At 56.8% G+C, this 25,349-nt stretch overlaps 1 pseudogene; it reads left to right on the top strand.

Moving 5' to 3' along the window:
- The first annotated feature begins 24,629 nt into the window (after window positions 1–24,629).
- On the top strand, window positions 24,630–24,809 carry LOC119168818 (U2 spliceosomal RNA; annotated as a pseudogene).
- The last annotated feature ends 540 nt before the right edge of the window (window positions 24,810–25,349 follow it).

Raw genomic sequence — 25,349 nt, 5'->3', positions numbered from 1 at the left:
GGTGAGCCGGACGCCGCCAGGATCCAGGGTCCAGGCGACGTTGTAGCGGCGTGACGCTTTTCGGGTGTTGGTCCAGACGGATCGCAGCTGGGTGGCCGGGACCCGAAACCCGTCTCCAAGCGACCCCCCGAGGTAGGACTCCAGCTCAGAGCGGGTGACCTCCCAGCCGAGGCGGGCAGTGGCGGTTGCATAAGCGTCGTCAAAGGCCATCTGCCGCAGCTCGGTGTCGGGGGACGTTAGAAGCTTGAAGGCGGAGTCGATGCCGCAGAGGTCGCTAAGCTCCGCCGCAACCGGGATCCCGACGGCACCACCGGAGGCGGATTCGTATAGGTAGTTCGTCGCCGCGTTGGTGGGAAGGTAAAGCGTCCGCTTTACCAGCGGCCGAATGGCATCGTCCAATCAGCGCCAGTCCGTCGTAGACAAGACACCGCATCGCATCGGGAAGTTTAGCGCCGGGTAGACGAAGGTGCGGAGGGCATCCAGACGCTGCCACGGCGCCAACATTGATGACATGATCGCCTGGGCTTGGGCGAGGGCGGTCTCGACGACGGAACCGGAGCCAGAGGGGATCCGAAAGCCAATCGGACGTCCCAGGTACCGCTGCGGCTCAAAGTCGCGCAGTACCGAGATGGGGACGCCCGAGACTCGGAAATCCGTCGGGCGCATCCCCACAGGTGTAGATCCGACCATGTGAAAGGATGCGCACTTGGACGGGTTTAAGGACAGGCCCAGGGTCGCGGCGAGGGTCTCGATCTGATCGATGCGCTGCTGAAGTCGGCGCGGGGTCGAGGCCAGGGGAGTCAGGTCGTCCACGTAGGCGAGGATCTTGTGGTCGGAACCACCACCCTGCACTGCGCGGATGACCGGGTCGATCACTAAGTGTAATAAAATCCCACTCAGTGGGCAACCTTGACGCAGCCTTGCCAAGATCGGGATCAGTTCGGTGGTTCCCTCGGCCGCCAGGATACAGGTGATGTTATTCCGGTACAAATCGCCGATCAACTCCGTAAACGTGGAGCCGGCGCCAGCACCTTGCAGGGCGTCGAGCAAAACCTGGTGCGGGACCTAGCCGAATGCGTTGTGGAAGTCCAGCAGTGCCGCACACAGGTCGACGCCTCCGGATCTGGCGATGCCGAGCCTGCGCTGTAGAATATAATTAAGTTCGAACACGCCGTCGAGTGGAATGAAGCCCATCTGGCACCCCGACAAGACGGCGTGTTCGATCATCCAGGCCTGGAGCCAGGCTGCAAGGCACTTAGCATAAAGCATTGCTGCCGTGCAGCTGAGGGCTATGGGCCGCCAGTTCGACGGGACTTGCGGATCCCCCCTCTTGAAGATGAGGACGGTCCGCGTCGTCCTCCAGGAGTCCGGCGTTCGGCTGTGGTGGAGGTAGGCGTTGAACAACACCGTCAGGAACCGTGCTTCCGGGTCGACCGTTCGCCACTGGTGATAGGTTAGACGGTCTGCCCAGGGAGCCGTGCTTTCTGACTTGCGCAGGCGCCCGTACACCTCGGCGGTCGAAAAGTTCGACGTGTCGACGCCCGGCGAAGCCGGATCGCGTCCGACAAGCAGGGAGAGTCGGCTTCGTGGGCCGACCACGTGTGCCCCCAGTGATCTTGTAAGTCTTGCAGCGGGATGGCACACGTCTGTGGCGGTCCCTCCAAGATAAGTCGTACAGCGTGTCGACGGTTGCGGCGGTACAGCCGCTGGATGTCGACCGCGTTCGATGGGTCGGACTGGCGGCGCTGGCGACCAGGACGCACCGGTGGGAGACGCACTGCCTCGACAGCCAAGGCGACGGCCCGTGTCCATGCTTCCTCGCATTGGGCCCACGACTCGTCAGAGGGTGGGTCAACAAGGAGCGGAGCAGGCGTGCCTGGTCTTCGAGGAGGCGCGTGTGGTCCGGTGGCATCTGGAGCGTTGCAGAGTCGGTCTCAGGATGCTCCGGTACTTCGTCGGGATCCGCCGCGGCCTCATTCACGGACGCGCGTGGCGACGGGGGAGGAGGCCGGACATACCGGGGACCCGGGCAGAACGACCCGGCATCGAGCGGCGGCGAGGACACCGCGACGTCGTAGGAGATCTTGTTGTCGTCGTCGTCGTCAAGTAGAAACGCGGCATCGCCAACGGGCGAAGCGGCCGACGAGCCGCGCGGGGCGGGAGACGCGCCATTCGACGACGACGAGGGCCCAAAGTCGTACGGGACCAGGGCTTGCCTGGCGGACGACGAGGGTCTCTGTGGCGACGCAGGATCCGGCAACCGTGGCGACGGGATTGCCACGGGAATGCCAGCAGGCGTCGGGACCCCGATGTGTGGCGTCGGTGTAGACGTGCCTCCGGCGTCGCGCAAGGGCTGCTCGGAGGGGGCCGGGCTTGCGGCAGGAGATGGTGCCGGCGAACCGGGGACGGAGGCCGAGCCCACGGACGTCGACGAACTGCTGGACGACAGGTACACGAAGGCAGACGGCTCGGCGATTGACGCGCGCGAAGAGGCCCCCGACCAGGCTGCCGGAGACGAAGAGGGCCGCACCGGAGGTGTGGCGTTAGAAGGCGATAAGTCTCTGAGACGTCGCGAAGCCCCGGGTGCTGGTGGCGGCGAGGAACTGCCCGCAGAGGACGATGACGTGTCGGAAGATGACGTGCCGACGTGGCGCACATGCCGGGAAGGCGCGTGCTCGCGAGCGGCGCTCGACGGCCCATTCTGGTCGGCTTGGCACCGAAGATGGTTCGCCAGGCCGCGCTTTGTCGTGAACGTGGCGTCACAGACGCCACAGCGACGGCGAGGCGTCTCTGTCGATGGCACGAGCGTGGCCCTTGCCAAGGAGTGGTGGTAGGAGGGCCGGGACGTGAGCGGCGAGTCGCACACCGAGCACACGTAGATTCGCTCGTTCACACGAACGCAGTGTTCGAATTTCACGTGGTGGCGCACCGACTGTGCGCGAGACGTCCAAACGGCCCCGCTGTACTTCATGCTGCAGCTGTCGACCGGGCACTGCAGCTCCGCCGGGGCCGGGAGATAGACCCACAGAACGTCGCCGTCCAGGATCGGCTGGCGTGGTTGCACCGGGGCGGTAGGGCGTGAGGACGCCGGCGCTTCGGAACCAGCCGGTCCCGACGAGGACGACGCAGTTGACCCCGGCGATGATGGGCCCGCCGCGGAAGAACCCGGAGTCCCGCGCCGAGGTCGCTGAGGAGAGGGTGCTGCCGGGGAGCCAGAAGGGGCAGCAGCGTGGCGCCGCCTGGCACGACGACCTCTCGCGGAACTCGGGCGGGCAGGATCCATGTCGGCGGGTCCGGCGGGCAGCGGGACCGGATGGCAGCACAGGGCCGGGCAGGACCAGGTGGGCCGTGCGGCGGGCGACGACGGCGATGCGGTCACGATGGTGACCGGGGCCCGATGACGTCGTCAGCAGGCGGTGACGACCGGGCTGGGCATGCAGCAGGCGGCAGGCGAAGAGCCAAGCAAAGAAACGATTGGTGGACTCTCACCGACCACCGTCCAGCATCCGGAGGTCGCCAGGGCCAGCCAGGACGTCCAAGGCCTCCAGGGTCAGCAGGTCCGCACGTCCAACGTCCAGGAACGGGTAGCGCCGCCGGTCAGCAGCAGCAGCAAGTGCCCCTCCGCAAGGGCAGGTGCAGCCAGGATTGTCGCCTTCCCGGGGTGGCCAAGTCCCCGGGAGGGAACGCTTCTCGACTGTGGGCCAGCAGATCAAAGTGGGTCAGCTAATTAAGCTGATAAGAACAGAGTGGAATTTTTATTATATTTCAGACAATGCATGGGATGTCTTGAGTTAGCCGGACGACTTGGTTGTGTTCCCGTACATGGCACCGGGATAGCCAGGTGGAAGCCGGACACGGATGGTGGTACCAAGGACGCCAGGGTATTGGTCATCGCAGGAACCGCCGGAACAGCAGCGGCTTAGCCAGGGCACCTGGCATGTGGTAGGCGATGTGGCGACGTCGTACGGCAGGTCTTGCCTTGGTCAGCGGTTGTCTAGCTGCGTCCATGTCCCACGTGCGCGTGGTAGATGGCGCGGGACGCTGCCACCACCTCGCTCACGCAGAGTTTTTTCATGAGACGCAGGTAGCTGCGGGAGCACAGGCGCAGGAGGACGCGGTCGTTGGTCGGGTCCCAAGCGCCGAGAGCCCCGACGATGACGGCTGCCACCTTTACTCTGGTAGCGGCGATGCAGGTAGTCGGCGACGGGTTGGTAGCGTGCGACCTTGTCGTTTCGCGTGTTGGTAAAGGCCTCCGGTGTATTCTCGAACGGGCAAGCCACGTCGATCACCAGGGCCTCCTCCCCGCGAACCAAGACAAGATCAGGACGCAGTCCAGTGTCGCCGACCGGCCGGTTCTTGTACGCTACGGTGTAGTCGCGGGCAGCGGCCGTGCGAAGGCGCGAGACCACCGCGTTGTGCCGCGCCTGAGACATGGCGCTATGCGTCATGCAGTGGCACAGCACGTGCGGTAGCGTCTCCCTCGCGTAGCCGCAGACCCGGCAACGCTGGTCTCGGTCAGTAGGGCCCCACATGACGGCGCCATTCAGGGGTAGCACGTTGAGGCGCGCCCGGTGATTAAACCGCCTGTCGGCGAAGTGCGTGAAAGCTCCCGTGGTGATGGAATGTGAGCTGGCACGATCCGCCGAGACGCATGCCATCACCTTCCCCTGGTTTGGCTGGTCATGGAAGGCGTTGTCCCAGACGTGGGCCAGCACATCTCGTAGCGTCCGCATGACAGGATTCCTTTGTGTGGAAGGAAGCGTTGCGTCGCCGCAGGTGATGGTGACGTGGTCCGGCCGCAGGGACCACGCTACTTGTAGTCGTCGGGATGCCTTACGGGCCTCGGTCCACACGCTGGGCATCTGGGTTGCCGGCATTGAGTGGAGTGGTCGCTAGAGAGGTACACCATCAACTCGTAACGGGTAGCCTCCCATCCGAGGCGGGTGGAGGCAATATCGTGAGTGTCGGACAGGGTGAGGTGCCGTAGCGACTGATCTGATGTCGTAAGGAGCTTAAAAGCGGAGTCAATACGGCAAATGTATAACCCCGCTGCCACCGGTATCGCTATAGCTCCTCCGGAGGCGCCCGTAGACGTAGTGTGTCGAGGCGTTCACCGGTAGGCACAGTGTGCGTTTGACCATGGGCCTGATGGCAAGGTCCAACCAGTGCCAGTCTGATTTGGTCAGGACGCCGCACCTCATGGAGAAATTCAGGGCTGGGAACACAAATGTCTTGAGGGCGTCAATACGCTGCCAGGGGGCTAGAAGGGAGGAAAAAATAGCCGTGGCGTTGCGAATGGCGTCGTCAATGACATTGGTCCCCGCTCGCTGAGGAAGGCAGAAACCCACCGGGCGTCCGAGGTAGCGGAGTGGCTCGGAGTCGCTCAAAGCTGCGACCGGGACGCCGGAGACCCGGAAGACGGTTGGCCGCAATCCGACGGGGGTAACGCCGCTGAGGTACAAGGTCGTACACTTGCTCGGGTTGAGAGATAGCCCGAGTGGTGTCGCCAGCGTCTCGACCATGTCGATGCGTTGTTGAAGGAGAGCAGGACAGCCGGCCAGGGGTGTCAGGTTGTCGGCATAGGCGAGGATGTTGTGGTCGTCGCCTGTGCCTTGGACGCCTTGAACCACGGGGTTCATGACCAAGTTGAAGAGCAACCCGCTGAGTGGGCAGCCCTGGCATAGACCTGAGTGGATGACGACCGGGTCTGTTGTGCCCTCTGCAGCAATGATGACAGTCTGATTGTCTTTGTAATTGTCTTTGTAAAAGAGGGCGGTGAACGTCTCTCCGGCACCGGAACCACGGAGGGCGTCCAAGAGGGCTTGGTGAGGCACGGACTTGTAGGCGTTTGCGAAGTCTAGAAGGGCTGCGCAAAACTCTGTGCCACCGGCTCTGGCTGCGTCCATGCGGTGCTGGAAAAAGTAGTTGAACTCGAAGACGCCATCATATGGGAAGAAGTCTTTCTGGCACTTGAACAAGACCTGGTGATCCATGATCCAGGCTTGCAGGCGCGACGCAAGACACTTGGTGTTGAGCTTGGAGGCAGTATAGCCGAGTGCAATCGGGCGCCAGTTCCCCGGAACAGAGGGATCACCTTTCTTGTAGATCAGAACCGTGCGTGACGTTCGCCATGAGTCCGGGGTGCGACGGTGGTAAACGCAGGTGTTGAACAGGGCTGACAGGAAGCGGGCCTCCAGGTCGACGGACCTCCAGTGCTGGTACGTCAGTCTCGAATCCGGGAGCCGTGTTCTCCGACTTCCGGAGCCGGAGGAGAACTTCGTCTGCCGAGAACGACGCCGTGTTCACCGGAACAGGAGCGGCGGGTCGTTGAAACAGCGCTGATGTGTCTGCCGTGCGAGGTGACCAGGTGGAGGCCCAATGGTCCTGGATGTCTCGTATAGGAATGGTACAGGACCGTGTGGGGACACTCCATGATCGGGCGTACGACACGTCGGCGGTTCCTGCGGTAGAGACGCTGGATCTCTGTCGCGTTGTCAGGGCTGACGTCTCGAGCAGGGCGTCGTGGTGTTGATGGAGGGAGACGGACAGCCTCCGCGGCCAGAACAACATCTCGAGACTACGCCTGCTCACACGTCGCCCATGAGTCTGGCGTCGGGGCTGAACGGAGCGAGGCTCGCAAGACGTGGACCTGCTCAGCAAGCAGCATGGTGCAGTCCGGTGGCATCTCCATCGCCGGTGCTTCCACAGGAGTGTCGTGTGCACCGTCGTCGGCATCATCCGCGCCAGTGTCTTTCAACCGCTCGGAAAGGGAAGGGGATGAGGAGGAGCGGGAATTGGTCGACAAAGTGCGGCGGTCGACGACAGTGCCGGCAGCTGGGACACTCTGTTCCTCCACCGGCTCGTTGGCCGATGCGTCGTCGGAATCGTCGGTACCGGGGACATCGGCAAGCTCCGTAGACATCCGTGAGGAAGCCCTCGAAGCAGACGACGTGGAGCCGGGACCAATATGACGACGAGAAGACGAGCCGGGCATGGACGAAACCTCGCCAGTCGTGGACGGGGGACCAGGATCTGGCGGCCCGGACGGTGGCGTTCCGGGAACCGAAGGCGATTGCCGAGGCGTAGAAGAGCCGGAGCCGGAAGTGGCTGAAGAGTGGCCCGGCATGGTAGTCGCCTCGGAGCTTGACGCCGACGGAGAACCGGTAGCCGAAGTGCTGGAGTCCGACCCGGTGCTCGAGGATGGTGTCGATGTGGAAGACTGGCCTCCACGACGTCTTCGAGACCGGGATACGGTCGCTCGGGTCTGTAGTACTGGTGGTGCTCGGCAAGCTGTACCAGAAGGAGCTGGGCTGGGAGATGGTGGGGTCTCTGTGCTAGAGGAACTGGAGGGAGTCGCCCTAGGCTGCCGTGGGTTGCGAAGAGGTACATAAGGGGTGGATTCCTCTTGCGCATGCCGTGTCATGGTATGCCGGGCCAAGGAGCGCTCGCAGTTGAAGTACTTCGGGCAATACCGGCAGGAGTGGAAGGGCTCGTTCGAGGCAGGACCCGGGCAGTCGTGGCGGGCGGACAGCGAATTAAACCGAGCATCACAGGCGACGCACCGGTAGAGACGCCTCGTTGGCCGAATCCCGTGTTTCTGCTCCATGTGAGACCGCCACGCGGACAGTCGGAGCGAGACTGATGTGCGGGCTTGGCAGCCCGCGCAACAGGGATAAGGGAAACACAGGATCCCAGGCACCGGCAGGTACACCGTCATGATGCCCTGGTGAACGACGGGCGGTCGAGAGCGAGGAGGGCCCGACGCTGCCGCTGAAACGTCAGTAGACGCGGGGGTGCCAGGACGAGGCCGCTGGGCCGGCAGCGGCGCTGGGGTACTCAACCCCGAAGGGGGAGCGGGACGCCGCCGACGGCTACCGCAACCCGGGACGAGCGGCATGATGAACACGGCAGGTGGACGGCGGGGGGTAGGCATGGCCAGGCAGGGACTTCTCCAGGACCTCGTGGACGGAAGTCCGGGCAGGAAAGCCGGGGCGACGACGACGACGACGGCGAAGTGGTCACGATGACCAGGGTCCGTTGGTGTCACCAGAGGGCATAGCGACCGGACCGAGAGCGGCAGGCAAGGAAAAGCTCGTAGACTCTCACCACTCCCAGAGGGCATCTTCTCTCGCTGGCTGGACTGAAACGCCTCGTCGGTAGATGTCCACGTCCCCGTGGCTCGATGTCGGGGCCGGTAGGCTCAGACGACGACGGCGGCGAGGTGGTCACGAGGACCGGACCCGTGGATGTCGTCAGCAGGCATTGACGACCGGGCCGGGAGTGGCAGGCAAGAAAAGGCTTGTAGACTCTTACCACTCCCGGAGGACGTCTGCTCCTGCTGGTGGGCCCGCTGCGTCGGTAGATGGCCGGAGACTCCTTCGATGGTACAGCAGGGCCCAGGAACCAGGTGGACCCAGGTACAGCGTAGCTCCGTGCGACCAGGGGAAGGGGGACCTTCCAGGGCGACCGGCTCCCCGGGAGGGACCGTTCTCGTCTTTTGGTTGTAAAGATCGAAAGTGGGAGAGCGACGTGTGTGGCTCTCTCCCACGAAAGTGGGAGAGAGCCACTTTAATCTTAGCCAAAAGGCCGAGAAGCATTCCTGTGATATGAACAGAGGTTTTCAAAAATGTTCAGAACATTTCTGACCGAAAAGGAAAAAACTTGTTCTCATTTTTTGTTCCTTCAACCAGAAAGGAAGAGGGTAATGTATAGTGAAGTGTGTAGAAAGAGAAAAGGTGAAATAGGAAATAGCAGGTGAGAAAAAGAGAAAGGGGCGTGTGCTATGTAGTGTAGCCTCTTATTTTTGCAATGTGTTTAGGAGGGTGACTTTGTCAGCACGTGGCCCAGCGAGTGACAGTCACTTTATGGCCATGTGTGCGCAGTACACTTCCCGAGAAGCTGCAATGGTCTCGCTCACTGCAAGCTTCTTGAGTAGCTGGAGATAACTCCCGCTGCAGAGTTTTTTTAAAACTCTGTCATTTGCCGGGTCCCAGGACCCGAGCATGCCGACGACGACTGCCTCGATCTTGACTCTCTGGTAGCGGCGGAGCAAGAAGTTCCGAACTGGTTCGTATTTCCGTTTCTTTTCCAGTCGGGCTTTTTATTCAATATTACGTACAAAAACATCATAATGGTTAGAAAAGAACTCAAATACAAAACTGGGTATAAGTGTATAAGTTAAAATCCGGTAACGAAAGGGTTAAAACTGTTAGTACAAATAGGTTAAAAACGGTAAAACTGTAAGGGTGTATAAGTCTAAAAACATGAAAAAATCCCTTCTCTAAAAGACTTGGCTATATACAATATATCACTGTACTCCGATGTGGTGGCGGTAAATGTCCGTGGAAGCCGCGATCGTGTCACTGACGCATAAGCGTTTCATTGTTCGCAGATAGTTCCTGGAACACAGTCTGCGGGTGACACGTTCGTTCGCCGGATCCCACAACCCCAGGCAGCCGACGACGATAGCTTTGACAGAGACACGCTGGAACCATTGGAGGAGATGTCGCTGTAAGGGGGCGTACTTCTCCTCCTTGAGCCTCCGGGCTTCCTGGAACGCCTGCAGTCTGTTGTCAAAAGGGCAGCAGACGTCCAGGATCAAAGTTTCCTCGCCTCGTGACAGGACCAGGTCGGGTCGCAGGCCGGGAAGTCCGACCTGTTGGTTCTCCCTGAATACGGTGAACCTTCCCAGGGTAGCCTTCTTGATGCGTGCGACGATGGCGTTGTGGCGCTCCGTCATTGCCCGGCTCTGCCCCATACAATGGCAGAGTATGTGCGGCAGCGTCTCGTCCCTGTACCCGCAGCGTCGGCACCGTTTATCTGCTGCAGGTACCCAGGTACGTGTGCCATTGAGGGCGAGGAGATTAAGCCGGGCTCGGTGAATGAAGCGCCACTCCTTGAACCTGGTGTAGCGGCGGGTCTGCATGAAGTGGGAGTTAGCGGGGTCCGCCGCTACACACGCCATCGCCTTGCCCTGGTTTGGCTTCGCCTCGAGGGAACGGTCCCGGTTCTGGCTGAGGATGGCCCGGAGAGTTTTCACAAGCTTGTTTTGGTTCCGCGTGGACACCGTGGCCTCCCCGCAGGTGATGCGGGCGCCCTGGTCTTGTAGCTTGCAGGCGACAGTTAGGCGACGGGAGGCTTTGCGGGCATCCGTCCAGACAGACTGAAGTTGAGTTGGGGTCCGTCTTAAGTCGCCTTTCGTGTCGCCGGAGAGGTAAGCCTCGATGTCCCCGTCGTCAGCGTCGCGTCGGAGCCGCCTGGAGACCACCTGGTGCAGCGCCTCCCTTGCCCGCTCCCGCACCTCCGAGTCCGTCGACGTCAATAGCTTGAAGGCCCCGTCCACCCGGCAGATGTCGCTCAGCTCCGCCGCTAAAGGGATCCCTGCAGTGCCGGCCCGTGCGCTCCTGTACACGTAGTCGTTAGATGCCCTGGCCGGAACGTACAAGGTCTTCTTGATGAGGGGGTGGAGCTCGTCATCTAGGCGCTGCCACTCTCCCTTGCTGGCGAGGCCCACCCGCATGGCGAAGTTTAGAGCTGGATATAAAAAAAGTTTTAATAGCATCCAGCCTCTGCCACGGGGTGAGCATTGAGGAGAGTAGCTTCCTGCCCAGGTGGATGGCCTCGTCGACGGTTGTTTGGTCCGGGAGCACCTGAAAGCCCACAGGTCGCCCCAGGAAATGGTGCCCCTCGTAGTCCGCCAGTGCCGGAACCGGGACGCTTCCAACCGTGAAAGTGGTGGGCCGTGTGCCCCCCGGGTAGCGCCCGGATAAGTGAATGGTGCGGCACTTAGCGAGCTTGAGTCGTAGTCCCAGCCGGTCCGAGAGGGCTGTCACGACATTGAGACGGCGCTGCAAGGTGGTGGAGTCCGCAGCGAGCAGAGTCAGATCATCGGCGTAAGCAAGGATGTTCTGCTGTTTATCGCCTCCCTGCACTGCTCTGATGACTGGATCCACCACCAAGTTGAATAGCAGGCCGCTCAGTGGACATCCCTGCCTCAGGCCAGCTCTGATAGGGATAGGCTCCGTGATGCCAGCTGCTGCCGCGACGCAGGTTTTGTTGGCGCGGTAGAGCTCCTCCACGATCTCCGCGAAGGTCTCCCCCGCGCCGGTGCCGCAGACAGCGTCAACGAGGGCCTGATGGGCGACCGAGCTAAAGGCATTGGCGTAGTCAAGGAAACTTATGCACAGCCCCCACCTTTTGTCCTGGCGTCATCCAGGCGTCCCTGCAGCACGAAGTTGTGTTCAAACACCCCATCGTACGGCAGGAAGCCCTTCTGACACCTGGAGAAGACTGCATGGTCGCCCAACCACCGCTGCAGCCCAAGAGCAGTGGTACCCGTGGATAGGGCTGGGTAAGGGAAGGGAAAAAAGACGCTGCTGTAACCGGAAAGGTTCCGGTTGCTTCCACGAAGATCAAAAGTGCAGGGCGGTCAAGCCACACGACTACACTTTGATCTTAGCGAAAAGGCCGAGAAGCGACGCAATTCATTAGCACGTAATTAAAATTCATTCTTTCACACCTCGTACTTAGTTCTGTTGAAAGGCCGGGCAAACAGTAGCAAAGCTATTCCGACGTCCACCCATGCACAACCAGCATTGTGCACCGACAGTGGCAGTGCTGGCTTCACGGCATTGCTTTTATCCCTAGTCCGCTTGAAGTTTCTTGTTTCGCTTACAAACATGTTAAAACTGAAACCTTCTTTTTCCCAGAGGTCGAAGCCACGCGTACTTGCTTGCATGCGTACTCTCGAATGCGCCCATGACGTCACACCAAATGCTTGTCGGACTAGGGATAAACTTCAAGCGGACTAGGGATAAAAGCAATGCCGTGAAGCCAGCGCTGCCACTGTCGGTGCACAATGCTGGTTGTGCATGGGTGGACGTCGGAATTGCTTTGCTACTGTTTCCCGGCTTTTGGCCAGAACTAAGTACGAGGTGTGAAAGAATGGATTTCAATTACGTGCTAATGAATTGCATCGCTTCTCAGTCTTTTGGCTAGACTAATTGACGAGAGATCTGTTTCTTTTTCGCGCGAGTTACAAAGTCGGACCTGGGGTCACGTCAAGCCGACGTCGACCCCCGAGCCTCTCTGCGAAACAGAAAATCATCCAGCCTCCCCGAGGTCAGCCGTTCTAGCCCGCAGCCCCCGGCTTCCGGTCCCGGGCCCTTCTGCTCGGCAACCCCCGCCTCACGCCTGGCGACGCACGGACCCATACCCTGCCTGCTGCCCCGGCGCCTTCCGTCCCGTTGCCTACCGCCTCGCTACCAGATCTCGGACCCAGCGCCTGCTGAGCCCGTCTACTAGCACGCAGTACCCCTGCGTTCCCACAAGTCACGCCCCCGCTTCTTCCTCGGAGGCGCGCCCACCAGTGCCTATCACCATGGCCGTCCAAACGAACCTCCCGGTGAGGGAGAACAGTTTTTTCTTTGACGCCCCTGATGGCAACTTGTCGATTGACGATTTGATTGATGCAGTTGAGCGCACCGTGGGAGACAATAGTGTCCATGTCCTCCAACACATGGGAGGTTCGAAGTTTTTAGTGTGTACGCGAACTGTTGAGCAAGCCACAAAACTTATGGTGGACGAGGGTTTCATAGTCAACAACGTCAAAGTGGCAGTGGAGGGTGTGGGACCGCCGATCACATTTGTTAATGTGTTTCGCTACCCCGCGTACCTCCCCGATGAGCCCTTGTTAAACGCGCTTGCGCAGTATCGAAAGGTAAAGAGTGTGACATTCGCGATGGTCACAAGCCGCCAGAATAAACTAAGTGGCGTGAGGGTAGTGCGGATGGAAATGTCCAAACCAGTGCCCAACTTCGCAACCGTCGCGGGGCACCGTGTTATGTACGAGTACCGGGGCATGCGGCGCGTATGCACACGGTGTGGCGAGGTAGGGCACATGGCTTCGGCCTGCCCAAACCCGTACTGTAAGCGCTGCGGCGTTTTCGGGCACGAGACAGAGGGCTGCGAAATCGAATGCCAAAGATGCGGCGGCCACCACAGGACCAAGGAGTGCTTCAGGAGGCGCTCATACGCGTCAGCCGCCCGGGGGCTCTCCACGGTCTAAGACCTCGCGTCAAACCCGACTCGTCCCAGTGGCCCGTCATCCCCCAGGCCCGGAGAAATGAAGTCATGCGTTCAAGTGTTGACACCTAAGCCTGCGCCCCGCACGACCGCAAGGGAGACCCTCCCCAGTGACCGAGACACTGACACCGACCCGCTCACTGGGGGTAGCAGCACGGCGACTTCGTCCGCCAATGAGGGAGAGCGAACTGAAAGGACAGAAGATGCGTCCACGGCGTCTTCGGGAACAGAGTCGAGTGACTCCGCCACAGATTTGGCGCTTTCGCCCCCCCCCTTCCTCGCCTGCCCCCCCCCCCCCCCCGACGGCGCGGGGCCAGGGCCAATCTGCGACGCCCGAGCGGACAGCGGCCGAGCTTTCCACTGAGACAGGAGAGCTCCCCCCCCCTCCAGCCTAACACCCCTGCTCCTCCCGCCCAACACCCGCCAACGTGCTCGCCCCTGTAACCACCCGAGACTTGGAGGACGGAACCCAAGACCCCGCCCGCGAAGAAGCGCCCATTGTGAGCCAGGGCTACTACTTCCTTCCCGACGAGCGCGACAACAGCTACACCAACGCACCTTTCTCCGCCCTGACAGTGCCACGCCCTGCCCAGGAGAGAGATGCGACGGCAAGCCAGCCCGCAGGCCGCGAGCAACGCGCTCGCTCACGTTCACGCAGATGGCATGGAGAAGATGATAAGAAGGCTGTGCGAGAGCGAACGGCCAACAAGGAGCTAAAGCAGCGCCGACCGGGGGCTGAAGGACGGAGCAGCGACAGCGACGCTCCGCCCCATGCAAAAGCAAAGAAACTCGACTCGAGCAGTGGGGGCAAAGGGGCATCGGCCCCCTAAGCCACCGCCTTCAAGTTCTGAGCACGCGCCGCGCCGCTCTGCACCCTCGCCAGCTGCCCAGTCCTCCCCTTTCGATGCGCCTCTCCTCCTCTCTTTGCTCTCGTCGCTAATGGCCCCCTCTCTCCAGAGCAGCTGCTGGCGCTCGTTCCCTCGCCCGCTCCGTTACTGTTGCATTCGTGCCCAGTCGCGATAACTGATGCCCCCTCTCTGCATAGCCGTGCGCGGCTTCCGGGATCGCGTCAAGCAGAGCACGGTGGTGTCGTACGCGAAATCCCAGGGCATCGACGTGCTGTTCCTCCAAGAAGCGAACTTTCGGACCCCGCTTGACGTCACCCGGTTCCGCCGCACCTGCCATGTGGAGGGGTTATTTTCCTTAACGAACGCAAAGACGTGTGGCGTCGGCGTCGTTTTCGTTTCGGGCCCTTGCCGGGAAAAGGCGCATTGCACCTTCGGAGCTGACGGACGCATCCTCCTTCTGGACATCTTCATCGACGAACGGAAGCTCTGCGTTGTCAATCTCTGCGCACCCGTGACGCGCAATGACACAAACCGTTTCTTTCGGGAATTGCATGAATACCTACTTGAACCCCTGCCCCACGCAGTCCTCGGTGATTTCAACTGCGTCATCGACACTACGAGGGACACCAGGGGCCCGGGGCGCAGCGGCTAAGCTTACCACGCTAGGGAGGTACTAAAGATTCTCCGCCACCTCAAGCTGTCGGACGCTTGGGTTCACCTTCACGGGGACGCTTTCGTGCCGACGAGGACCTCGAGAGTCACCGGAAGTCGGCTGGACCGCATCTACCTCCCCGACGCACTGCTCCCCTCGGTAGTCTCGTGTGAGGTAAATGCTTTACCGGCCAGTCTGGCGGGATTGTCAGACCACGCCCCTGTGGTTATAACAGTGAGCGCGCAGCCGGGACCTCGACGGCGGGACACCGCCTGGCGCCTCGACCCGGCGATCCTAGAAGACAAAGAAAGCGTCGCCAGCCTGAAGGCCCGCCTGGAGGCGACAATCTTAGCTTTCCTATGCGCGTCCCCGGAGGCATGGGATGACCTGAAGTCGTCGTGGAGGGAACTCCTGCAGCAGGAAGGTAGCGCAAGGAAAAAACGCAACACAGCCCGCTTGAACCAAATCCTACGAAGAATGCGTATTGTTCAAAGTTCCGACGCCATCACTGCCTTCACGCGAGACTACCTAACTCTCTTTCCCCGCAGGGGCGCCTGTGAAAGCAGGCGTTTGGTGTGTAGCGACACCACGGACCCGAGCTAACGGGGGAGTTTCGGCTCCCTCCCACACCTAGCCGTGCGTGGCTTTGCCGTGTCCGGGGAAAAGGGGATCCTGGGGGTTGAGCTGACGCTGGGCGATTGGACCTTTAAGGCCCCCTGGAAGAGGCAACACACCCCTTTGGCCCCGGCTTCACGTAGACGGCACCTCTGGGCTGACCCACCCAGAGGAAATCGGCAGTCGCCTTTTCCTATCTCTCTCTCCCTACATCTTCGACTTTATCTCTTACTGTTTATCTCTCCTGTCTTCTACTCTCTTCCGATTACTTCCAAACTTCCTGGCGGCTAGGGTTAACCCTGTGCAAATAGCCTACCTTGGTCTAGGCGCATTGGGTTATAGTGGCGTTGTACGGCTGGCGTCTGCAGTTTTCAGCATCTGTAAACTTGTAGCGTCCCCTCGTTGGGCTCCGTGGTGGGTGGCCGCCAACGCTGCCGAACAAAAATAAGACCGGCATGCATGGAGCATTCCCTCAACTGTCTGATCGTACCGGCCTAAAGCGGGTACGCACCGACGACATAAACTTCTTCAACCAGCCAGTAGAAACTTTTCCCCACTTCCACGTCATTCACTGCGAAAAAACCGGAAAGCAAGCCAGGACCGTATCTCCTTTCGTAGTTGCCAGGTGTCTTAATGAAACTCTCGGGGCTGGATACAAAGTAACCAAAATGGCTAGCGGAGACCTTCTTCTCGAAATTCGGGACAAAGCACAATTTGTAAAGCTAGACAGCCTCTCAACGTTTGGTGACGTGCCGATCACCGTAACACCACACAGATCCATGAACATCACTCGCGGAGTAGTATCTGATGCAGACTTACTTGAACTCACCGAAACTGAACTTTTGGAAGGGTGGAAGAGCCAAAATGTCAATAATGTACAGAGAATTATAATCAGAAGAGATAATAAGGAAATACCAACGAAACACTTGATACTCACGTTTGCATCCAGTAAACTACCAGATTCCATACAAACAGGGTACACAAAGACATCTATCAGACCGTATATACCAAACCCTCGTCGTTGCTTCCAATGCCAGAGGTATGGCCATGGCTCTAAAACCTGTCGTGGTCGCCAGACTTGTGCACAATGTGGAGTCCTAGGCCACGTGTCTGAGAACTGCAAACAACCGCCACACTGTGTAAACTGCGAAGGAAACCATGCCGCATATTCACGCTCCTGCACCTACTGGAAAAAAGAAAAACAAATAATTACATTGAAGGTGAAGGAGAACATTACGTTTAAGGAAGCACGGCGAAGAGTCGCTCCATTCTATGGACCTACATACGCTGATGCGGCACGTCAGGGGGCACCGCCGCACCAGCCCTCGCCACACCTTCGGCCCGCGCATACCGAGCCGGCGGTTGTGGCACCTGCCCCCAAGGCGGCTGTAGCCCAGGCTACACCGCCTGCTCCCAAACAGAGGCCGGAGACTCCAGAGTCTTCGGGTCTCAAGGCCTCCCCTCACCAGGCGAGCCTAAAATTCGAACTAACAGCCCGCACGTGCGGGCATCCAGTGCCCCCGAGGAGGCAATGAATACGTCGGCACCCTTGGTGCCGAAAGAGCGGCGTGGCTCCTTGGAGCGCGCCAAGAAAACAAAAAAGCAAATAACAGGGCCTGGTGATGGCCCTGTTAAGTGAACTCAAACTCCCCGTCTAAACAGCCACTCGCTCTTCGTACAAACAGCATTATTTTACATTCACCATGAACACTCAAATTATACAATGGAACGTCAGGGGCCTTCTCAGAAACCTTGACGACATCCAAGAACTCTTACACGAACACACACCAAAAGTGCTGTGTGTACAAGAAACACACCTTAATTCAAAACACACAAATTTTCTTCGCAAACACGTTATTTTTCGAAAGGACCGTGATGATGCCATGACACCATCCGGAGGTGTTGCCATCATAGTGAAACAAGGAACTGCATGCACACACTTACAACTACAAACATCCCTTGAGGCAGTGGCTGTTCGAGCGGTTCTTTTTGATAAACTGATCACAATCTGCACTATCTACATTCCTCCTAGCTATCAGCTGCAAAAATGTGATTTACACTCTTTAATTGATCAACTTCCGGAACCTTATGTTCTCCTTGGAGACTTTAATGCGCATAGCAGGCTATGGGGTGACTCTCGGTATTACACGCGAGGTCGGCTGATCGAACAGTTCCTTATCTCATCGAGCGCGTGTTTCCTAAATCGAAAAGAACCAACCTATCATAACCTCGCTAATAACACCTACTCCTCTATAGACCTGACCATAGTATCTCCATCTCTTGTGCCTCTACTACAGTGGAAAGTCGTCGGTAATCTGTACGGAAGTGACCACTTCCCCGTAGTTTTGAGCACGACAGTAACTGAGTGTCCATCACGCGTTCCCAAGTGGCTCATAAACAGAGCCGACTGGGAACAGTTTTATACTATCGCTTGTCTAGGTTGGAATGACATCTGTACTTTGAACATTGATGTTGCTGTGAACTACTTCACAGCGTTTTTGATTGATGCTGCAACAAAATGCATCCCACAAACAAATGGACACCCTGGAAAACGATGTGTGCCATGGTGGAACGATGAATGCCAAAACGCGCGCAAACAGCAAAACAGAGCTTGGAGGCTGCTTTGGAACTCACCGACAGCCGAAAATCTTGACATCTTCAAGAAAATAAAGTCTCAAGCTAGGAGAACGCGTCGGCAGGCCAGAAGAGAAAGCTGGCAGAAGTTTTTGTCAGGGATCAATTCATACACACACGAGGCCAAAGTCTGGAACATGGTCGGTAGGATAGCAGGGAAACAAGTACACACACTTCCACTCGTAAACACTCAAGGTGATACCTTGGAAGATCAGGCAAACTTCCTCGGTGCACACTTCGAACAGGTATCCAGCTCGTCCCACTATACTGACACTTTCCAAAAATACAGAACAAGAATAGAAAAGCGGAAACTCGAACACAAATCCACTAGATACGAGGCATATAACCAAGCTTTCAGTCTAGCTGAGCTCCGACCATCTCTAAACTCCTGCAGTACTTCTGCCCCAGGCTCTGACCGTGTGATGTGCGAAATGTTAAAAAACCTACCAAACGAAACCCGAAAAACCCTACTTTGTTTGTACAATGCTGTTTGGTCTTCTGGCACTATTCCTACCGCCTGGAAAGAGGCTATTGTTGTTCCCATTTTTAAAGAGGGCAAGGACCCTTCTTTACCCTCGAGTTATAGGCCTATAGCACTTACAAGCTGCTTGTGCAAAGTCTTCGAAAAAATGATAAACTGCCGACTTGTACATTTTCTTGAAACAAATAATTTGCTCGACCCATTTCAGTGCGGGTTTCGAGAAAGTAGATCCACCACAGACCACCTTGTTCGTATCGAGGCACAGATCAGAGACGCCTTCGTTCATAAACAATATTTTCTCTCTGTGTTCCTCGATATCGTAAAGGCTTATGATACAACATGGCGTTTCGGAATTCTAAGAGACCTGTCACACCTTGGCGTGCGCGGAAGAATGTTTCATATAATCGAAAGTTACCTGTCAAACCGGACATTCCGTGTCCGTCTGGGCAGTGTGCTCTCTCAAACATTTGTCCAGGAAACAGGCGTGCCACAAGGTGGTGTGCTTAGTTGCACACTTTTTATTATTAAAATGAATTCTTTGCACTTGTCCATTCCCCGCAATATGTTCTATTGTACATATGTCGACGACGCTCAGCTTGGCTTCAAGTCATGCAACTTGGCCATGTGTGAGCGGCAGGTTCAGCTGGGTTTAAATAAGGTCTCCAAATGGGCAGATGAAATCGGATTTCGGCTTAACCCACAAAAAAGCACGTGGGTCTTGTTCTCTCGAAAGAGAGGCATGCACTCGGATTCTGATATTCGACTGAACGGGCAACGTCTGTCCGTCAAAGCCGAGCATAAATTCTTAGGCTTAATCGTGGACAACAAGTTGACCTTCGTACCCCACATAAAGTATTTAAAAACAAAATGTTTAAAAGCCATGAATGTTATAAAAGTGTTGTCGCATACTACGTGGGGTAGTGACAGGAAATGCCTCATGAACCTGTATAGAAGCCTAATTCGCACCCGCTTAGATTATGGGGCCATTGTTTATCAGTCTGCGACTCAAAGTGCTTTGAAGATGCTGGATCCCTTGCACCATTCGGGCATCCGCCTTTCTACGGGTGCTTTTCGCACCAGCCCCGTAGAAAGCCTTTACGTTGAGTCAAATGAGTGGTCGCTTCATCTGCAAAGAACCTACATGTCCTTTGTATAATTCCTTAAGGTGAAAGCAGACAAGAGGCACCCCTCATACTCTACTATTAATGACTTGTCGAGCTCCATTCTTTTCCAAAACAGGCCTTCAATGAGGCAGCCCTTCTCAGTTCGCCTGAAGGGTCTAGCTGAGGACACTGGAGTGTCACTCGAACACAGTTTAATGGCTCCTGTAGCATACCCGCCACCGTGGCAGTGGCAGACTATAGATTGTGATGTGTCTTTCCTAGAAGTTACTAAACATGCGCCTATTGCCCATATTCGAACATACTTCTTGGAACTTCAACACAAATACACACGTCCTGAGTTTTTTACAGATGCCTCTAAGTCTAACTCCTCTGTGTCCTATGCTGCTGTTGGCCCTTCCTTTTCGGATGCTGGCCCGCTACATCCAGGCACAAGTATCTTCACAGCGGAAGCTTACGCGATACTCGTGGCAGCTAAACACATAAAACAATCACAAATACAAAAAGCAGTAATTTATACAGACTCCCTCAGTGTGGTAACGGCTGTGCACACTCTTAAAAACAATAAAAACAGTCCTTGTCTCACTTTACTCCATTTTGTGCACACTCTACACACTCAAACAACATGTTGTAGTGTGCTGGGTGCCAGGGCACCGTGAGATCGAAGGCAATGTGAGGGCGGATCAGCTCGCTGCATCCGTCCACAAAAGCACTGCCCCTACGCCCATATCAATGCCGGCCCTTGATCTTAAGCCGTCTCTCAAACGAAACCCCAGGGACTACTGGCAGAGAAAGTGGGATACACACACACAAAACAAACTACACATTATTAAGCCACACCTTGGTCATTGGCTGCCCGTATCGAAATCACGTCATACTGAAGTAATACTAACGAGACTCAGGATAGGACACACATACACGACACACACATATCTTTTGTCCTGCGGCGTACACCATTGTGTGACAGATGTGGTGAAGAATGAACAGTCTTTCACATGTTAATCCAGTGCAAACACTTAGAAATTCCAAGAAAACAACATTTTCCATTACCCTTCTGACAACATATACCTTTACACCCTGCAATGTTCGTCGGTAGAGAACCGCTTTTTAGTCATAAATCATTGTTAGCTTTTTTAAAATAAATTCATAATTTTCATATCATGTACCCGGGCATTTTGTAGCACGACCTCTCCTGGGAGGTTTTCGCTGCGGTGGCTACACAAGAAAGCACTTGCCTCACGGCCCTTGGACGCAAGGGTATGAACTAGTGAGGCACTTGTGCTAATGCCTTACATATCCATCATCGTCTTTTATTATCACCAACTTTCATCACCTATTCGCACCACACACCTTTCACGGCATGGTCATGATTTTACTACTTGTACGTTTTTACCCGCCTTACCGCGAGGAATTTTATGGCCCTTATACAGCCGCTAATCACAATCATCGTCCACATTCCTTGTCCTATGAACTGGCGCTCTTTGGCCATAAAATGGCCCTTGCTCCAAAAAACGCCATATATCATCATCACCTAACTCTCTTCAGGTCCAGTACGACAGGATCCTCAGAACGACCGTACGGGAAGGCCGCACAGTACAGGCCGCCTCGGGAGACCTACCGGAGGTTGACCTGCGCGAGATAAACGGGAATGGGTCCTTGCGCATCACGGAAGTGCTCCGCCCCAACGGTATCACTACGTCAGACCCAGCTGAAATAGAGGCTGCGTTCCTCGACCACTTCAGGCTAGCTTTTAGCGAACCTGACCCGGCAGAATCGCACCCAGACCCGGCCCTCGTTAGTGACCTATGCCGGAACCTGCAGCGTTTGGAGGCTGACGAGTGTGTGAACCTGTGCGCCCCGGCCTCGCTCGATGAAGTCCGCCAGGCAATCGCGTCGATGCCTCCAAACGCAGTGCCAGGCACAGACGGTCTGACGTTTTTTGAGCTCCTGGGCGACCCTCTTCTCAAAATCGTCAACACGGTAATTGGGAAGCGTGCCAAGCCAGCCTCCTTCGGCGTGGGGCGTATCGTCGTGATCCTCAAAGACGGTGCGCCCTCAAACGACCTGTCATCAAGGCGCCCGATCACTCTACTAAACGTGGACTATAAGATCGTTGCGTCCATCTTGAACACCAGACTTAAAATTTTTCTGCCGGACATGATCGCCCCGCACCAGTCCTGCGCTTTCCCAGGGCGCTCAATGTATGCCGATCTCACCCTGACAAGAGACGTATTCGAGTTTGCCTCCCGCAAATGCATCGCGGGGGCTTCCTGTCCCTCGATCAGGCGAAGGCGTTTGACAGGGTGAGACACTCATACCTGCTGGAAGTGCTACGCGAGTTTGGTCTCCCGCCGGACTTTGTCACGGTCATTGCACAATTATACACGAACCTGCAGTGCTGCGTAGTCGTTAACGGCACCACGACGACCCCCTTCGCATACACCAGAGGAATTAGGCAAGGGTGCCCCCTAGGCCCAACCTTATTCGTCTGCTCAATCGAGCCACTAATTTCATCAGTGGCCTGTGACAGCCTCATCATGGGCCTGCCTTTAACAGGCCTGGAAGAGCTGAAAATCCTTGCCTTTGCCGACGACATCTCCCTGTTCCTGAGAGATACACGCAGCCTCGCACGATTCCGCCAGGTATTTAGCGCCTACGCTGCTGCATCTGGTGCGGCGCTAAACGAAGTGAAGAGCAAGGCCTTACTCTTCGGCCCCTTTCCTCCCAAGGTCATTGAGCCGATTGAGGCAGTACCGACAATGAAGGTGCTGGGGGTCTTATTCACCTGTGAGGGCGTGGCGGCATCCACGTGGTCGAGAGTGCTGAGCAGGGCACAGATCCTCATAGAGCGAGCCAAACTCACCGAGCTCACCTTGCGGGACAATGCTATTGTGTTCAAGACGAGCGTTTGTGTCCTCGCCTCCCACCACATTGGCCGAGTCGCCATCATGCCCTCCAGAATCGCCAGCCAGCTTAACAAGTTCATTACTGCATTCTGGTGGGATGGCGAGCCCCCTCCTGTCAGGCGCCACCTCCTGCAACTTTCAGCAAGCGATGGCGGACTCGGCCTTCCCCATGCTCAGACCACTGGCAAAATCTTCGCTCTAAAGACAACCTGAACTCTGTCAAAGGCGAGCGCTGACGCCGGCAGGAACCTGCTCCTCTATTGGGCAAGCATGCGTAATAGCTGGCTTGATGCAGGTAGTCACCGCGGTCCGTTCGCTGAGTCGCCCTCCCCCTTTTACAGGGCGGCAGTGGTGACAATGTGCATGCTCACCCGAGAAGCCCCCGGCTGAGAGATAGACTCAGACCCGCCAGCCAGACTGGTAGAGACCCTCGCAGCTAACCAGCTCCAAGAAGAAGACAGGCGCCGCGCGAAACGAGCGAAGAGGGAAATCGCCGCACTCGGCCGTGATGCCCCCCGTGAAGTGCAAGACTTCATCTGGAAACGGGCATGGGACGTCCTCCCCACACGGCGGAAGCTACACCACCTCGGCATCGTCCCTGACGCCCGTTGCCCGAATTGCCAGTAACCCGAGACCCAAAACCATGCTCTGTTCGACTGCGTGGCCACGCGACCCATGTGGCGCATGACCGCGCACTCCTTTGACATTCGCCCCCCTCCTTATCACAGGCGCAATAAAGGTCCCTTCGCGAAACTCGTCTTTTCCATCACCCTCTTCGTGATCTGGCAACGGTGATCACTAGCCGAAGCGAAAAAGAAACCTGTGAGGGCGGCGTACCCCGCTATGATTCAAATCAGGAGGATGCTGTGAGCGCACCTTTCTGAGGAACTTGAAGCCAGCGGCAAGGAAACGTTCCACCGCCGTTGGCACACCAGATTTTTTTTCGTGAGGGATGGCAAGCTGGTCGCCCCTTTAATCCCTTATTAACTTGCCCCCCATCCCCACCTTTCCTTTTTTGCGCCGCAACTCGCGCCCCCCCCCCTCCCGCTCTATCCCGGCCTTCCACTTAATACTTACATGAGGCCTCTCCTCGTTCTTTCGTTTTGGTGCTAACGGTGCGCAACTTACGTGGCGCGGAGACGCGTCTGAGCGGTGTGTAGCGCAGGGTGCGCCGCTTTTTTTTCACACGGCGAGCAGCACCTAATGGTGTGCCTTAAACGCGGCATTCCCATACGCGACCCGCAGCCACAACTTGCTTTGTTTATATATGTATGTAAATAGTCGCTTGTATATAATTATGCATATTTCATGTATCTTTGTACATATGTAAATAGATGCTCTCATGTATATGTGCGTGTAATAAAAAAAACCTTGGTTAATAGGAAAAAAGAGTGTTTTTCTTTGTGTACTTATGGCGTCCTTGCAAGATGCAAGTTACTGTAATTGGTTTATTAAACCGACGTCCTAATATGTATTCCTGTAACCAGTCATGTAACCAGCCGAACTGTCGGCTGTGTATTTTGTTCACCCTGCGGAAACAGTGTTAATGAGTCGAGAGACAAATAAATTCTCTTTGTGTAGTCCTACCTCTCGGGACTACATGCTTGGCCCTGGGGTCGGGGTTGGATGCCCCCCCCCCCCTCTTGAGGAGGGACCACCCTTTTCACTCTTTTTTTCCTTCTCTTCTTGCTTCTCTTTTCCCCCTTCCTTCTTCCGCTTGCGGTGCATCCAAGCCGGGCTCCTTCGGGAGCTGACTGAGCAGTTGCACAGCAACTTACACGTTCTTCCTCTGCCCTGAGGCCAGGGCGTGGGTCTAAACCCACCCCTGACCGCCTGGCCTCTCCAGCAAGACTGTCTGGGGCTTTAAACCCGCGAAGGTCTTTGCCTGCGGGATTCGCTTGGCAGCCTCACTTCGGGGTGCGGCAGCAGGGGAGTGACGCTCCGCGGTGGGCAAAAGGATCACCTCGCTATCACTGCAGTATTGAGCTATAAGCTCTGAGGTCGCTTGCTTAGCTGGCGGGTGGTCGCCCAAGGTGACCTTCCCGACTAAGCTCAGGGTTCCCAGGCCCTGGTTGGACGTGCGGCTCAGCCCCTGCTCTGCCGGCCTGCTCCAATGCAGCTTCACCATGGCTCTAAGCCATGGCGACTGGCCAAGCTCCTTGGTGAGGAAGGGTGGACGCTGGGGCAGCCGGTAGGGCGCTGCATCCTTGGAGGTCAGGCCCTGTGGTCCCGGAGGTCCGGGCGGCCTTTGGTCGGGCCAGCAAGGCCGAGACTTCTACTTCCTCGCTTATGTGCGGCCTCTTTTGATAACCTCACTCTGTTCTTATCAGCTTAATATCTGATACGGATCCTATTTGGATCCAAGATATTAAACTTATTTTTGTGATGCGGCGGAGTGCTTGAAGCTTGCTTCACCTCCGCTACGGGTTGGCCCGGTATTGCACTACCTCCGGGATCGGCTCACTCACCCCTGCGGGGGTGAGTTCGACAATAAATTCAATGATAGAAAGAGTGTTCGGATTTACCAAGGATATCGGGGTAAACGGCGTGGGTGCGGCGAGTGTCCGAGACGGTGGCGTCACGCCGCCCCGGCTGACGCGGTATTCGCGTGCGGGGAGTGCGCTAGCTGTGTTTACACTTACGATTGCTCTGGGAAAATAAAGGTTTGTGTGGAAATTTCACAATTGGAGGGCCCCTTCTTTTTTGGTCATGTTCACACGTACATACTCCAAGTTTTTTATTTTTTTAAACATCCCTACTCATAAGATTAAAACTATTGATTAATTTATTATTACTGTTTCGTAGGAAAGCTAGTAGTGGGTATGTATGTGCCAAGCTATTTCCGCTTTTCGATTTCACCCGTTTCGGAACGAAAAATAAAACAGCCTCTAGAAACTGGGTGTTGGTGTTTCTGTTTACAGTTGCAGTGACAAGCGAAGGCATTTTTATTTTACATCTTCACGCGACGTCTTAACCTGAAGACGCGTGCTCTCGCCACGTCTACGCATC

This window comes from Rhipicephalus microplus, chromosome 6 (assembly GCF_043290135.1).
Source record: "Rhipicephalus microplus isolate Deutch F79 chromosome 6, USDA_Rmic, whole genome shotgun sequence".
NCBI classification, from domain to species: domain Eukaryota; kingdom Metazoa; phylum Arthropoda; class Arachnida; order Ixodida; family Ixodidae; genus Rhipicephalus; species Rhipicephalus microplus.
Note: the sequence above shows the minus strand (reverse complement) of the source record. Positions and strands in the feature narration are given on the sequence as shown.